The 17704-nt window shown below is 37.4% G+C and overlaps 1 long non-coding RNA gene across 1 annotated transcript in view; it reads right to left on the bottom strand.

Moving 5' to 3' along the window:
* Positions 1-14604, bottom strand: part of LOC129146651 (uncharacterized) — a 118320-nt gene extending 103716 nt beyond the window's left edge. Inside the window, exon 1 of the long non-coding RNA XR_008553629.1 lies at positions 14558-14604. This is a non-coding gene — a long non-coding RNA (uncharacterized LOC129146651). The remainder of the gene's footprint in view (positions 1-14557) is intronic.
* Between the last annotated feature and the right edge of the window lie 3100 nt (positions 14605-17704).

Below are 17704 nucleotides of genomic sequence, written 5' to 3' on the forward strand. Positions count from 1 at the left end.
ACTCAAACCACCAGAGAGTTGATCCTTCACCAAAGTTTTCACAAACAGAACTGGCTCATGGGTGCAGGAAGATAAAGCTGACGTAAGTGCTCATTAGAATATTTATGGGGCCTCCCCGGTGGCGCAGCGGTTGAGCGCTGGGTTGCGAGGCTGCCCGCTGCCTCTGCGGCGCCGGTTCGATTCCCGGCTGCTCCCCGGCCACCGGAGGAGGGTCCCACATGGCGTGCAGACCTCTCCTGCCGCCCGCTGCTGCCCTCAGCAGTGTACTTCGGTCCTTCTGCCTGCTCTGCTCCCCGTTCTGGTGAATTCTCTCACCCTCCCGCGCTTCTGACTGTACCCAGTGCATGTACAAACAAAACAAACGAACAAACAAATAAATAAATAAATAAAACATGCCTCTATAAAAGAAAAAAATTTAAAAAAAAAAATAAAAATAAAAATAGAATATTTATGGTAAAAGTCAAATGTACATTGGAGGAGTTAAAATAAATAAAAGCCTAACCCCCATACTATACAAGGGCAATAAACAGAGAATAAAGGATTTGGGAAGAAGAAAGAAACTAAGACGTCTGAGAAAAGTCTAAGAAATGATAGAATGATAAGTGAAAGCTCAGGATAATTAGAGAATGTTCATTAAAAATGAAAAATTTCTTTTCTGATATGGTATTTGTACCTGTAGACTTTTACATTTTCTTTTTTGTGGAATCATCATCATTTTTTTAAAAGGCAAAATGCTACACAAATATTCACCAACTTTCTTCTTAGCAGAAGACTGATCCAGGAGAGCGGAGATGCTGGAGGGAGGATGCTACAGTTATAACTGTAGGTGGATACAACACAGGAAAGAAGCAGGATGAAGAAAAAGTAATGATATATAGACATTTCATGAAATTATACCATCAGAGACTTGGACATGAGCTTGCAGACTAAATCCTCAAAGTCGCATTTTATAGATGAACGAAAACAACAAAGTATTCAATATTTTCATCCGAACTATCTTAGGTTATATAGTTCTATGTTCTCTGTTGCCCTTTTAAATATGTAAAAAAAACCTAGTACATCAGAAATCTGAAGTGTTTAAATAGTCATATAGTTGGGCAACATATTTGGCAGAATCACCAAACATTCAACAACTTTAAAATGTTTCTTTCAAACATATAACATTTATATTTTCTATTATTTTTCTCTGGGAAATTTTCTCATCTTTTCTAGTGAGGATAGTTTCACTTTGAAACAGTTTGTATCTTGCCCATTTTTAAATCTTGGTTACCAACAAATCTGTGATAATTGTGTAATTTATTTCCTTCTCATTTTGAAGTTTTGGTGGGAAACTTTATTTATTTTTTATTTTTTATTTTTTAAAGATTTTATTTATTTATTTATACAAGCACTGGGTACAGTCAGAAGAGCAAGAGGGTGAGCGAATTCACCAGAGCCAGAGTGGGAGCAGAACAGGCAGACTGACGATACACTGCTGAGGGAAGCAGCGGACAGCAGGAGAGATCTGCACGCCATGTGGGACCCTCGTCCGGCGGTTGGGGATCAAACTGGCACTGCAGAGGCTACAGGCAGCTTCACAGCCCAGCGCTCAACTGTTGAGCCTCCGTGGAGGCCCTGGTGGGAAACTTTAATTACAAAGATATGTGTGAGGAAGTTGGGGCAGTTTCTAGGAAGCTACAGATTAAGTTATCTTTATTAATAAAGCCATACGAATAGGGATTATCCTAAAGCTCATTATACGTTGATTTATATATCTGCAATATTAATGGACTTAATTATCCATGAAAACAAAACAAAGTAATCAACTTTGTCATATATATTATGTATCAGTTATTATTACATATTTTCATTACATAACAATACAGATTATATATCATAAGCATTTGTTGAAATTAATTATAATGAAGAAATATTGTAGATTTTTCATCTTCTCTTTTCCTGATCATTTTTAAGTTTAAAATCTTATGTATTTGAATATTATATTAAAATACAAACTTTGAAAATTCAGCACTTTTTAATGTGTTTCAGTCAGTTTTTTACAAAATTTAATGGCATTTTTCTAGAAATATCAATCAAGAGAAAGGTAATAGCTATATTACCTTTATCTATATTCCACCTATAGAGGTGGAAAGATTTTTCATACAAAACCCACTTGCCACTTTATTGGAGTCCTGGGCTAAAGAAAAGTATTAAATCCTAACTTAGCTGTCCTTCAAATGATCAAACCCAAGACAAAACTTTCATTCTTCCAAAGGGTAACATATCCCAAGAACCAAAAACAAATAAACAAAAAGATCTAGTAGGAGGGAATATACTCATTTGCTGCTAACTTCAATGCTGGGCTGTCAGTGAGCTAAAGAAGAAAAATGGGGGCCTCCCTGGTGGTGCAGCCGGTTGAGCACAGCCCTGTGAGGCTGTCTGCAGCCTCTGTGGCAAGGCTGTCCGCACCCTCCGTGGTGGGGGTTTGATTCCCAGCAGGCTAGGGAAATACCCACATGGTGCAGCAGACCTTTCCTGTCTCGCCTGCTGCTCCCCTCAGCAGTGTTTTTGGTCCGTCTGCCTGTTCTGCTCCCTGCTCTGTCTCTGGTGGATTCTCTTACCCTCCTGAGCCTCTGGCCTGTACCCCAGTTCTTGTATAAATAAATAAATCTTTAAAAAAAAATGGGCAACTCAGGGCAAGAAAGGGGGCAACCATTCAATTAATCCGCATGATTGGATATTGTATCACTAATTATAATAAATCTGAAAATTAAACAGTTTCCTTTTGGTGAGATGACCATGTGGCTGAAGGACAAAGAGTGTCCTAAAAAATTGTCTTTTTGGATTGTTTTTAACTTAGCAACAAACTTTTTTAGATAATAGGGCCTATGTTCACAACGACAGTGAAAAATTATAAAAGTCACTTTGAAAAACTTTAGTTTCTATTTCTGGATTTATGATAAAAGTATGAGGTAGGAGCAGAGATGTGAGGGAGAAATATGTTTTAGCCCATTAGTTATATCATGACTGGTAGGCCTGATGACAAACAATGGAGCAGATCATTTAGAATTTTTTTGTAGTAAATAAATCCAATTCTATACAAATTAGATTTTCAGCTGAGTGCCTGAATTTCCAAAGGTTGCATCTTTTTTGCATATCTGGAGTCTAAGAACAAGTCACAGGTAAATAGGCAAAGGGGAAGTGGCAAGACTCTCATTTGCATGTGTAGACGGATTCATATCTATATATGTAGAGGTATTTATGCCTTTAACTTCTATACAGTACTGTTTTTAAGAATTTATCAGGTAGTACATGAAAAAGTATTATTGATTCAGTAGATGGCAGTCTTCCCACTAAGCCAATAAAAGTCATTGTGGAAATCACATTTTGAGAGAAAGAAAAACTGTTTTTTGAAGTTAAAATACAGCTTTTCTGACTGTCATAAAGACTATATTTAGTTAAAATAATTCAGTCTGTTAATGTTAAACAATTTAATTATTCCTATACTATTCACTATTCTTAAAATTATTAGAACAGGAATGATAAAAAAAATGACAAGATCCATCATCTCCTCCCATGCTAGGTGAGAAAGGAAATTGATGAATTTAGGTGTCTGCACACTAAACTCAAAGTATTACCATCTTTCTAACTTTACATCCTTCCACCAAAGAAACACAAGCAAACAACTTTTCCCTTTATGTTGTGATGGCTTATCAGAGTTTTGGAGATAGATAAGATGGAAAATTTTGGTAGACTGCCTGGACAGTGATTCTTTGTTTTGCCACTTACCCTACAAACCTGGGCAAGTTACTTAAACCGAAGTCCTTCCTCTGCAAAAGCAGAGGTAATAAAACCATCACAGGTTGCTGGGAGGATAAAGTAGAATTGTGATAGATAGTCAGTAGGAATTTGTTTTATTTCCCTTAATTTCTTCTTCCTAAAAATAATACTGGGGAGATACATGTGGATCTATTAAAAATGTAGATATTTGATTAAAGTGAATTAAAATTATTTTTATTCTGATAAAGTTAAGCTTTTTCTTATAGAAATCGGCACTAGTTTTTAAGGAATAAGGGCTCAGGAATTCAAAATCGGGAATCTCATCACTATTTAAAATTATATCTTTTATCTTATTTCATATTTATGGCATATTGATCATTCATTATGTTTTGCACGATGTGGAAGCTGTACATCAGAGTTAATCTGACATGTAAATGCTATTTCACTTCTATTAGGACTGTGTTATCCAATACTTAGTATCAGAAAACAGAAAAAGTAAAATTAGACTTACTCAATGTGGATACTAAACAATACTTCTAAGTTCAACTGTTCTCTTACGATGATGCCTTGTCCATCCAAGTCCAGAGCAAGGATTTATTATTTGTACTCTTGTAAATTAGAGTTATTATAAAGCAACAGAATCCTACTGTTCCTAGGTCTACTAACATGCTTCAGAATACCATTATTATTGAATATCAGATTGATTTCTGATTACATATGAAGGGTGTAATAAATTAATAATAAATTAAAAAATAATTTAAAAATGCTTTGCTCAAAGAAATGTCACAGACTACTCCATTTCATCGGTCTCTCCAGTTGCCTACCCTTGATGTCTCAATTCAGCAGTGCACACGAACTTTACTGGAATAACAACCCTAAGAAGCTGATGCTTTTGAAGTTCTGATGTGTCATACCTGAGGTAGAAAGCACCCATCGACATGCTGAAGAACAATTCCTTTGCTGTCTAGATAATTTGGATAGTTAGGGAAGACAGATTAAGCTCTGCTACTCTGAAAGTAAAGCACTTGTTATGGCCAGTCTCAACTTGAAGGACTGGGGGAGGAATTGTTTTTTTCCTGCTGCTGCGGCTGCTGTTGTAGCCAAGTGAGCGCCCGGCAGGGGCTGCCTGCCACCGGCTCCTGCAGCAGAAGCACAGCAGCCTGCTCCGCAGCCAGGACCTCCAACATGCCTGTATTGTCGGTGAGCGAGCGGGCTGCTTTAAGGAATGTTGCCATGAGTTTTTGTTTGGGGGTTTTGTTTTGTTTTGCTTTGTCAAGGTAAAGTAGGTAAGAGTCCTTGCCACCAATACATTTTTGAAATTTCATTCTTTAAAAGCTTTTCATGTCACTTTTCTTCCTCCTTCAGCACACTGCTTTCAAATGAAATAGAATATATTTTAAAAGGGATAAAAAGGTGGGACTAGGGGAATCTAGAATACAGATCTGAGAGAACAATATTCCTCCATGTGCTTACCAAAAGCCAGGACAGGGGGGAAACAGTGTAAACAAAGAGGGTGATAAATGAGGTAAATGAAGCAGGCTGAGGAAGTGCTTCCCCTATTGTTGACATCTTTTTAATTCACTGTAGCAAATGTATGCCCCCACCCCATTCCATTGCTAATCGAAATAGGTACACTTCAAATGTAGTGTTGGTTAACAATATTCAAGTTAAGGGTCACTGTGAAGAATTGTGAATTTCCTGAATGTGAGGATGATGTCTCTCATTTTTCTCTGACTTCTGCACCCTATGCAGAATGCCTCACACACAGGCATTCCAAAAAGCATCTGCTGTTTCCTGATCACAAATTTATCAGGGTTAAAATAATTTCAGGGTAGAGACTGCTGATGTAAAGAATCACTGTTCTGTATCTGTAATGTAAGTTGCTTAAGTCTTACAAACACCTTACTGACCCCAGCTATAACTGCAGCAATTTTTATTCACTTATTTCTAAAAATCATTACAGTGTAGAGTAACTAGCCTGTGTAAATCTTATCTCCACTTAAAGAGAATTTATCACAGCTTTTAAGTCATTCAAACATAGGGGGGCATCTTTCCAGCAGTTAGGGCTATTGGCAAATAGATCCAAAATCACAGTGTTTTGGCCAAATATTGGCAAAATATGTAATTCTATGCAAATCTTAATCTCCTGATAATAAACAGAGTTTGGTTGATGATATATTGATATATAGCATTTCTCAGCTCAAAGGTGGCTTCACTCACCTGACTGCTAATTCAGGTCAAGGCCTTCCCTTTCATAAACTGACTTTCTCATTGAACTATTATGAGCTGTAACAATGATTGATAACAGGACATGACTTAAACTTATACTCTTAAACAAACACAGGAACAAAGAAACACACCTAAGTAAGCATAGGAGATAATTAGTGCCACAAAGGCACCTGGGAAGCCTCTGACCCAATCAAATGGATTTGGGATTAGTGGTGTGATCTTTTGCGCTTCCTGTCTCATCCAGGGATGTACGCTGTTACTCTTCCCTCTTCGGGTTCTGAATTAGACTGTTCCTATAAAATGCCTGACGTTTTTATCTATTCAATTAATAAATTTTGGTTTTGGATAATTAATTTACAAAATATGTACACGCTTATTATTTCAGACACAAACTATTCTCAATAAAATGCCTAACTCATTGCCTCCAGAAATAATGCTGTGGACCTAGAGAATAAGCAAAAGGGTGGAATGTTGACGTCAGAATGTGGCAGTTCATACTCACTTTTCCCAAAGAAAATAAATTTGAACGGCATTAACTCTCTTACAGATTATCAAGAAGCTGTATTTTTTTTTAACTCTATAACTGCAGAGCACTTTCTAAAAAGGAAAACTATACCTAGTATTTCTGATGCTGGACATACAATTTTATGCATACTAATAACCTAGCATGAAAGTAAATGGAGAGCTTCTTCATCATGCTCTGAGAATTGGATGAATGAGAATCACACAACAAATGGCCAAAAACAGACAAGTGATCCATAGTTTTTGTCCAACTCTTACTTGTTTGCAGTTTTAAGATACGTTTAAAAGGACCGACTTGAACTTAGAATTCATTGCTCTCCTGACACTGTTAAAAATACATTTTTCTATCACTTCCCTATTTGCTTTGTCACCTTTTTAAAAGGAAAAGCTGAAGGTTAAAATTTTATAAACTTTTATTACTAAGTTTCCAACACATGTGACATCTTATAAAACTTCTCACCATGCCCCACCTCTGTGAAATTTTTCCCAGTTCCAGATCAGTTTAGTTATTGCTATAGAGACATGACCGGCATTAGAGGGGATGCGAGTTCCCATTCCGGGTTCTTCCACATGCTGAATCTGGGTGGTGTTTATGACATATAGCAAGACAGTATTGAAATGAGCTCAAGATTTTAACAGGCCACAGGCCTGTATGCTCCATTTTCATGAATTACTCAGGAAATTATCTCAAATTCTTTCCCATTGAAAGGTAACATTTATTATCACACTTTCTATGTGCTGACTTCTCCCAATTGCTACATTCCTTCCCCTCAAAATTCTTACCTATTTTATAAAATAAAAAGTTTCAGTTAAATAGTTTATGGATTGGACTCTTTTGGGAGGTTATTTAAAGTCTGAGCTAAATCAAGGAACCCGCTCCTAGCACTTCCAGGAGTATGGAGCCAAGTAATATACTACTTGCTGGCAGCACTCATTAGTTTTTATGAGATTTTCTTTCCATTTCTTCCTTACCCTGCTCACTCACTCTCCTTCACCAGGGTATATCATATTGTCCTTATTTTGGAGAATATTTGTTAGTGCAGTAACTATGTTGAATCTATTTGGAAACAAGTGAAACTGTATACTATTTTATGTTCCTATATGTTGACTAAATAAAAGTTGTTCCTAAAATTGGAAACAAACAGACAAACATGAGTTTCCCAAAGGCAGGAAGTTGGGTGTCTCACTCATTTTATTTTCAGCTCAGAGCTTCACACCAGGAGTCATCATTAAATGAAGTTAATTGAATGAATGTTCTCCACGAGATATCAGGATGGTCTGTAATCATCCAGGGTAGCATGGCAGCCTCTTCAGATACAGATTCAGGATGCGAGAATGAACACTGCAGTGAAACAGTTCTCTCCTATCATATTTGGCCAATGTCTTATCTTTGCACTGACTGAAAACATCATTTGATTTGAAGCTTCCTTTATATTGGACTTTGTTTTCCCTTCATGAAGTCCACTGGTGATAAAGTCAGTGTCAGAAGTTTGAACCCTGGCCCAACTGGTAACTGGCTTCGTGAAGCCCAGTTTAGGTTCCTCATGGACTCTGGCATATCAGCATCACCTCTGCTGGAAACTGAAGGGGCAGGCTGAGCTGTCTGAGCTGAGGGAGGGAGCAGTATTTGGCAAAAGTAGCAGCAACGCCCAGGAAATCCACATGATGGGCCAACTGGAAGCTTGCCTCAGGTGAACACTTTGCTACAACTTCCCCAAAGCCAGAGTCCTCGGCCCAGCACACTAAGTTCTCACCTTGGGCTGCACATAAAAAGTCATTTGAGGCGCTCTGAAGGAATATCTATGCCTGTGATCTCAGTCAGGCCATTTAACTAGGAACATCCCCTGACCTGTGTCCGTTTTTCAGGTTCTCTAGATGGTTTCTCATGTTCAGCGAGGGCTAAGTGCCAGACAAGTAGGGATGTCAGGACAGAAGAAAACTGGCACAATGGGTCCTTTTCCAGTGAGATTTCTGTGTGAACACAGATGTGATGACCCTCTCTGGGTTGCCTAGGATTTGGGAGAGAGGTGGTGTGCCCTGGGAAGGAGGAGCCGGCAAAGGGGCTGCAAACCAGCCTTGCAATGGCAACTTCACCAAATAGGAAACATTAGTTTTTAAACACAATTTTCAAGAAGGGTTAAAGTGTCAAACTTTAACTCATGCTAATATATGAAATGCTCCTTCCTTTATTCTAGAAATAACCTGGTGAACCCTCCAGAGCCCACATCTGCTAGGTTGCAGGGGAAAAAAAAGCTACTCTCAATACTTAGAAATTCCAAACATGTAAATTGTCCCTGAGATTGGACAAAGGGCTCAGTGTCTCAGACAATTTCCTGTATCCCTTGGGGGTTCCCCTCAGGTGATGACCAGGTGGGTGGACAAAGTGCTGCCCCACTGACTCCACTCGGTGCTCAGGTCTGCGTTTGCTGAGCTTGGGATCCACTTTCACTCACAGCTCATCTCCTTGTCCCTGAGACAGCTTCCTACTAGCTGGCCTGGCTGCCAATTGCTAGTCTCTGGCTCCCTGACTTATTGGCCCCCTTCTTTGGTCATCCCCAAGCCTATATGACCAACCCATTCTTCCCTCTTCCTGAATGGACTAGACCCACGTTGGCATGACCCTCCTCCTTTGATTGTTCCATGTGGGAAAATATGCCTGTTCCTCTCCTCGTTCAAACTATCTAACATGCCAATCTCATAGATGCCACAGAAGAGAGGACACAAGACAAATTATTTGACAGCCTCAGCTTCCTCTCTTCTCACTCTTCTTTTACAAACTCACCCAGTTCTGGAGAGGAGAAGGCTTTCTTCACTGCCTTGTAACACTCCTCTGGGGAAGAAGTGTTTGGCAGAAGTAGCAGCAATTTTTTTATGCTACACTTTTTCCCCTATAATATAGAAAATACTGGGTTTCTTTTTCCTGTGTGAGATAACACAAATCCTTATTGACTTTCAAAAGGATAGGGTAAATAAATTTATAAAATTATCCCTTTAATAACCTAGTTTTCAAAAGATATTGTGTTTAAGTCAAAGAAATTTTTCTTTGTTAATTTAATAATGACCATTCATCAAAAAGGTTCATAAATCAGTCTATCATGATTCTCATTCCAGTACCAAAAAGACACATTATTCTGGATTAAAACCAAATTAAGTTCAGATACTAATAAGCTTTGTTTAAGAAATATTATTTTAGGGCCTCCCCGGTGGCGCAGCGGTTGAGCGCTGGGTTGCGAAGCTGCCCGCAGCCTCTGAGGCGCCGGTTCGATCCCCGGCTGCTCCCCGGCCTCCAGATGAGGGTCCCACATGGTGCGCAGACCTCTCCTGCCGCCCACTGCTCCCCTCAGCAGTGTACTTCGGTCCTTCTACCTGCTCTGCTCCCCGCTCTGGCTCTGGTGAATTCTCTCACCCTCCCACGCTTCTGACTGTACCCAGTGCATGTATAAACAAAAAAACAAACGAATAAATAAATAAAAACACATGCCTCTTAAAAAAAAAAAAGAAATATTATTTTAATACAAAGATTTTTGATACTGGAACCAATTCCTTTCTGTGAGTCAAATCTCCTTGGCACTAGAAAGAAGCTGACTAACCATTCACCAGAAATGTGGTTATAATAATTCTTGTGATGGTTTGTTGGAAAGAGCAGGTGAATTAAAAGGTAACTTTAAGCCTTGAGATTCAAATGATACACCTTTATAATTTACCTATTTTCATTATATCTTACATTTTTTGTAAAGATAATTCCAGGCCACTATTAGTTTAAAGGGGATTTTATTTTATTTTAAGATCTGGTGAGAAGGAGAGAGAATGTGCTGACAGAGGTTGCAAGTTAGACTTTGGGACCACAGAATAGGTAGGACTTAAATAATTGAATTTGATTTTCTTTCAATGGCCTCTATTTAACTTAGAGGTGAAAAACTTACATTCCTCCAGGTATGTAGAAAAAGAAACCAACAAGGTCCTCTTTGGTGAAATGGTGGCTCATGCATAGTGGCAGCTCAGCTAGTAACCCACTCTGGTGGATGGTTATTAGGTCAGGATTGTATGCTTACAGCTTTTGGTGGAATGAAATACATTTCTTAAAACATAATATGCCTGTTAGTCATATCCAGGCTACAGGTTACCAGTTTTCAAACTATGATTTTAGACTTAATCCAGCAAATGGAATCTGTGCCTAAGTATTGAAGTACACAGGAATGTCTTTAAACCACTCCAGCCTAAAAATGTTGCTCAAATTTACCCAAATATCCAGGAAGATGAATCAGTCTCTTAGATTCTAACAGATATTTCCCTTTTTGGAATTTGTAAAACAGAGTGATTTTCTAAATGCAGTCAAATACAAGGGGAATATAGGACTTCTATAGCAACTGTGCTCCACAACTATAGTTCAAAAGTTCTGAGAGGTCAAACAAGGCTGGCCCTACAGTTTCTCCCTGATGCTTTTAATAAAGGTCAATTCAGACGCAGGGTACCCATGGTTGTCCCTGCACATGGATATCCTGCTGACCCCACAGCATATTTATAGGTGAGATTCCTGCAGCTAAACCTAATAACCATGACTCTTCACCATTACTGGATAGTGAAAATATGTAAGTAATTTAATTATGGTTTATAGCCCATTAAATGTAATATCCCATGCCTTATAAATTTGGTGGTATTCTTTTGGTGGTTAATGTTGCTGTTGGCCCAAGTGTATATTTTCCATGATATTTGTGCTAATTTCTCCAGCTAAAATGTGCTATCAGTTACCATGCACCACTACCAGATTTTGGCCACATTTGAATTACACGGGGAAGCCTTTCACTAGACTGACCTTGTAGTTAGTCCAAATGGGTCTTTCTTTGACCTCAACTTCATGAGCACTCAGAACCCAGAGATATCTCATTCTCCCAATGAGATCCATTAACTGAAAATTGGTCACTCCTAAAACTATTGTTTCTAGAATGAAAAACTTGGAATCAATGACTTATATGGTAACTGAGATGATAGTTTGCTCTGTTTTAGAATGTACTCCATACCAAGCAAGCATTCCATGGTTGCAACCATGATACGAATATTTAGAAATACATAGGAAACTTAACTCGAGTCAATCTATATTTCTTCCTAAGACTCTGATTGCCAAGAGGACAAATGTTTTCTCAATTCAATTAGAAACTGACTTTACAGAACATTAACTTCCTAAGAACTTCTAAAATTATTTCATGTAGTTCCAGTGGGTTTTGCTTTATACAACATAATTATTAAGTCAATGAGAAAGTTTATAATTTTTTAAAAATGATTGATTTTCATAGCCATCTCAAAAATGGCATAAGATCACTTAGATTAAGAAAGTTAAGGCATCTTCTAATTCCCTAAAATTATACATTTATTCTGATTTTTCTTTTAATTTTAATTTCCATATAGGTCATTCCGAACATATGGTTAAGGTTTCCTTTTGCCTAATTTCTCATTTTAAGAAAATTACACATATCCATGAATTATTTAGTTAAAAAATGATTAGAAAAAGTTGCTTTTGGATAAAAGCTACCTTTATAGAGATTTAAGTATCACATTTTTTAGATTAATCTAAAGCATAACTTGATTTGACCATCTTAGTGTGGTTAACTGGAAACACAATCTAATGGTCAGTCTGCGACTCTCTAGTCAAGATGATAACCCCCAAAATAGAGAAAATAAATGAATAAAAAACAGTCAATGTAAGCAAGATGTGAGAAATAAAAACACATAACAGAAATAATATGACTGTAGAGCCAGAAAAACAGGGATTAAAAAGCCTGAGTTTGGATTTAATTAGCTACATGTAGGCTTGGATAAAATAACTAAGTGACTTGCATCTCAATTTCCTCAACTCTGAAATGATTACTGTCTAGTAATGTTCTGAAATTTAAATCATGGAATCTATGTAAGATGCTAGCATAGTGCTTGACACATCATAGATTCTCAGTAAATGTTTATTAGTACTATTTTATTATTTATAGTTATGATATTATAGCAATTATTACACTCATTATACAACCTACTCTAGTCAATGATATTTTGATAAAACAAAAATACAATACTTGTGTCTTATTAGTTGACATTTATTTAGGAAAAAATACATAAAGCAACACCTGATTTATTTGGAAAATCAATCTCAGCATTGGTTTATATTAGGGCAATGCTGTGGGAGATGCAGGCGAAGACAAAGGTAAGGTCTAGGGTTCATTTTAACCTTGCTTCTCTATTGAGAACAACCCACAATTTTGCTGGCTTTTTTTTTTTTTTTTTGTACATGTGATGTGGCTTCTCTTCCTCCAGTGATCACGCTGAGGTTAGCAAACAGCACTCAGATGTTAACAATTTGGGGTCACATTTGAACTGATGACTCAGGGGGCAAATGTTCTATATCTTACCAGTTCCTTTATTCAGCTCCTGAGTCACAACTTTATTTTCTTAGAGAAAGTTTGCCTCATGGGACCCATTTGAAATGAATAGGACATAAAGTTTCATATAGGAAATTCTAAATTAGCTAATATTGTCAGCAAATTTTTTCTGGTTGCCTAATCTTTGGGACAATTAGTTATTTTCAGAGAAATACTATTAAGCCAAAATATACTTAGCCCTAAAAGGAGACTTTACAGAATTCAGAATTCAGTTAGTTTTAGATTCCAAAGGCCTCTCAGGAACTTGCAGGATAAAAGTCATAACTATTTTGTAAATGTGTAGATGGAACAGACTAAGAATATCCAGTTGGTGGTCTACCAAATAGATCAGCTTTTACTGAATTTGAGAATTGACATAGATTAGCCCTAACTAGAACACAACAATAGAAGCTACACATTAGCAAAAGATGGGTTGAAGAAATGTATATGCTTTTCATTTACCAGTTGGTGCCTACTACATAGCAGGTATTGAGTTAGGTGCTCAATTAGTTAATTTTCAGGACAGCCATGAAAGTGGGGATTATTGTTGCCAGATTGGTGAGACTCAAATATTGGCACTGTCAAATATGCAGCAGACACCTAATGAATAATAATACATGTGCAGTGGGGCCAACAGAAAACACTCCTTCCCTTGAAATTCCCTTCTCAGAAAAATTATATAAGGTTTTTTTTTTTTTTTTAGGATAGTTACTCTTGTAATAAGCGCAACAGTTTAGACTTTATTAATGTGAGTTTCTTTTTCCCAACCAAGTACTTTACTTTCTCATTATTGACCTGAGATCTCCACTTATTAGGAAGATTAGAGGAGGAGAGGCAGACAGAATTGTTTTGGGCAATGCAAAGAAAAGAACTACTTAGTCCTCTCCTGAACTTTAAGATGTGCCCTGCCTGGGAGTATGTGGAGAAAGATTCTCCCTACACCCTCATACCCCTGGACATGTTGAGCTCATAGAAAATAAGTCTGCCCTGGGTCCCTTTTGTTTGGGTATGAGTGTGATATTCCTGGACTTTTCTTCATTGATTTTCAACTAGGAGAAATATTGCCCCCAAGGGACATCAATATCTAGAGACATTTTAGTTACCTCCTTGGGTGAGTAGTGACACTGGCAACCACTTGGCAGAGTCCAATTATGGCCCATAAATGCTCTATAACAAAGATCATCCAGCCCAAAGTGCCATTAGTGTTGACATTGAGAAACCTTTTCAAATGCATCAATCTCCATTCCAAAGTCAAGTTGACTTGGGTTTTTGTCATTGCCATGAAGTGTCCTGACTACTCCTGAGTAGACCAAGAACTTGATTCTTACTTCCTCTCAGCTCCAATAAAGAGCTGAGGAGAATGAGCTGCTTTTCCAGGAGGTTCACAGCTGTGCTAAGTAGCAATTCTTCAGATGGATGTTACCCAGGAATCCTCAGAGAGAAATAGAAACCTAGCTGTTGTAATTATATTCTGACCTTCTTAGAATTGACTAACGATAGTCTGTAAAGAATATCATACATTACCAATCATCAAGGTCTTATTTAAAGATGTTCACAGGGTGAACATGCTGTTGTAGAGCTTGTACAACATACAAAGGTGCACTGCCAGGCACCCCGCTTTCTAACTTGATCACTCAGGGAATTACCTTTTCTGATTTGCATAAAGGCATCTTAGGAGTCAGCAAGAACTCTGTGTTCAGATGCATAATTCTGAATGAAGCAGAAAATGGTTCTGTTCTGAGGTCATAATAAGGCTATTGCTCTTAACCTCTTTCAAATGAACTTCTTCGAAAAAGGTTTGCTCCATTTTGAATGGTAAGAGCTGCTGCTGCAGAGATTAACAAATGAGTGTGTGTCTCAATTGTCATGTGGGAACATGTACAATATGTTGCTCAGAACAACTGATGACTTTGGGATCTTTTTCCATAGCACTCAAAATGCAAATTTTCTTCTGTTTTCTGTTAATATAATAAATAAGAGCTCTCATGTAGGAATGTATTTTATGCAAAAAGACTGTCAGTTTCCCAGCAGGGAAGTTTTGAGGTTCTTTTCCTTGATATGTCATAAAATTGACATAACTTTATAAGATGAAAAGATCACTAGGTCAAACAAAGCATGTTGGATCAGATCAGGTCTGTGTCAGGCAATCTATTTGAGCAATATATTTAGTAGCTAGAGATAAATGAATGTCAAAGAATGTGCAGTTTCTCCCATAATTCTATAGATGTTTCATATTTAAAAGTACTTACAGACTTACAGATTTACAGTACTTACAGACTTATAACAATCTATAGTTTATAGGTGGAAAATACCTAGTTACAACACGCTGCTGGTTTAACAAAGTTTAGGGTGTAAAGTTGGTACTACATCCTTATTGATTTCAAAATATTGACTCAATTTTGTCAAATTTAAAAAGCATGCCAAATACCCAAAATAACTGTCTAATAGGATCAATATATTGTGAGAAAATAGTATTTAAAGTGTTTAGAACATTCTTTAAACCAAGAAGTTTAGATTTATTTTTCCTTTGTATCAGAGAGATATTTCCCCCCCCCCAAATCATATGATTGTAATTAAATTAAGGGCAAAATTCTAACTACATGCTCTAGTCAGGATGGACTAGATTGTGTTACATCTACAAGATAACTACAGGATCTCACTGGCTACATCCAGATGGGCCTATCTGTCCATTTATCTGTCTATCTAGGTTTTTGCTTTTATGATGCCCAGTGAAAGTTGGTGTGAAGTACAAGAGACCAGGCTGACCAAAGCTTTGCCATTTTGGAGCTAGACGCCATAACACATGCGCTCAGAGTTTGCTCTGACAAGGAAAGAGAGAACCAAGGATCCTCAAATGACTTTTTTGGCTAGACCTCAGAAGTGGCATATACAAATTCCACCCACTTGGTCATATAGTCTCAATTTCAGGGAGCATAGGAAATGTGGTCTTTCCCTGCATTCAGGAAGGGAAAGTATATGACCACCTGCTTCACAGGCAGACTGAAAAAAAAAAATACAGATTTTACAGATGTATCAGTCCAGGTTTATACCCATTGGCATGTACTAACCAAAACATCTCAAAGGCTTAATTTTCTCACATAAATTATTAGTTCTTTTTATATTTTAATCATTTCTATGGTCTTCATCCTGATCATACTTTATCTTCGTCTTCAAGTTTGATACTTAATTCTTTAATATTTTATTGCAATCATTAAATTATTACTGATGATAATTAAGCTCAAAACTTTCCATTCATTTCCATCTAGGTTCTAAGCATCTCTGCAAGGAAAGCTAATATGCAAGTAATGAGAGCACAATGAAGGAATAACTTAGCTATAACACTCAATTGAATCAACTCAAGAGTTGATGGTCTAGCTAGAAGAGATGGAAACTGAAGTTTTCCTTTCACCCTCACTAGTTATATAGGTCAGATTGTGTACAGATACAAGACACTGTATTTGACAAAATAATTATTTTTTCTAATAGCAAATACCATATATATGAATGATAAGCATCCCTACTTATAAGCACATCTTATAAGATGCTTAATATTTGTGATAACATGTGCATAGAAGATCCTCAAATGATGTCTCATTTGATGTTGCTTTTTTTGCCAGGAAAAATTCCCTGGGAAATTTGAACAAGATGACAATATTTGAGGACACCATTTCATTTAAAGACACAGTTTCTGGGACCTCCCTGGTGGTGCAAAGGGTTAAGCACCGCACTATGAAGCAATCCACAGCCACTGCAGCATGAGTTTGATCCCCGGCTGGCCAGGGAGAAACCCACATGGCGAGACAGACCTCTCCTTTCCTGTCTCACCCGCTGCTCCCCTCAGCAGTGTATTTCAATCAGTCTGCCTGCTCTGTTCCCCACTCTGTCTGGTGAATCCTGTCACCCCCTGCTTCTCTGGCCTCTACCCCAGCTCTTATATGCATAAATAAATAAATCTTTAAAAAAAATAGACACAGTTTCCAAGAACCTATCAATAATGCTAAGTGTGGACTTAACTACATATATGATGCCAAAAGAATAATAATAATATGTATATATATATGTGTGTATGCATATGATTATCATATTCAATTGTGCATATGTATACATGTGTACACACAAACATAAATATGTATGAACTTACACATAAATGTGTACAATATCTAAAAGTAGTTAGATTGAATTACATAGTGGTTAAATTCCCTCCATTTCTAAGATTCTATAAAAATGTTTATTCTATGACATTGGTTATCCATTTTTTTCCTGCCTCTGCAGTAATGCAAAACACTATTTTGCAACACTTGCAATGAACCTTAACAGAAGTTACAGTTCTATTTTAAAATGTCCAGGAAATGATGGCAGCATATAATATTTAAAAGATAGGAGTGACCCCAGATTTTGTAGCTATTTTGACATCACATGAAAAAAGTTGATATAGAAACATACTTACTAATGCTGCTCACAAACACTGAGTAGTTTGCTCAATGTCCACTTCACTATTCTAAGGATTGTGTGGTTGTGCCTATGTGGTGGGAGAGGGTCACATGACTAGGAGCCCTAAACTATAAGAAGGAGCAGTGCGTGTCACCCTGAACTAGAACCCTTCCTGGGAGCTAATGGCCTGCAAAACCCTCCTTTCCCTTTAACACACTCAGGTTTCAGTTGGTATCACTCTGGCTTTTAAGTTAGTACAAGCAATCTCAGTGGACATGTAATTTGAGGGACAAATAAGACATTTCATTTTAAATCACTGAAATTTTGGGGTGAATTGTTTTTGCAGCCTAACCAGCTTATCC

This window comes from Talpa occidentalis, unplaced genomic scaffold (assembly GCF_014898055.3).
Source record: "Talpa occidentalis isolate TD23 unplaced genomic scaffold, MPIMG_talOcc4v2.1 talOcc4.3, whole genome shotgun sequence".
Classification (NCBI taxonomy): domain Eukaryota; kingdom Metazoa; phylum Chordata; class Mammalia; order Eulipotyphla; family Talpidae; genus Talpa; species Talpa occidentalis.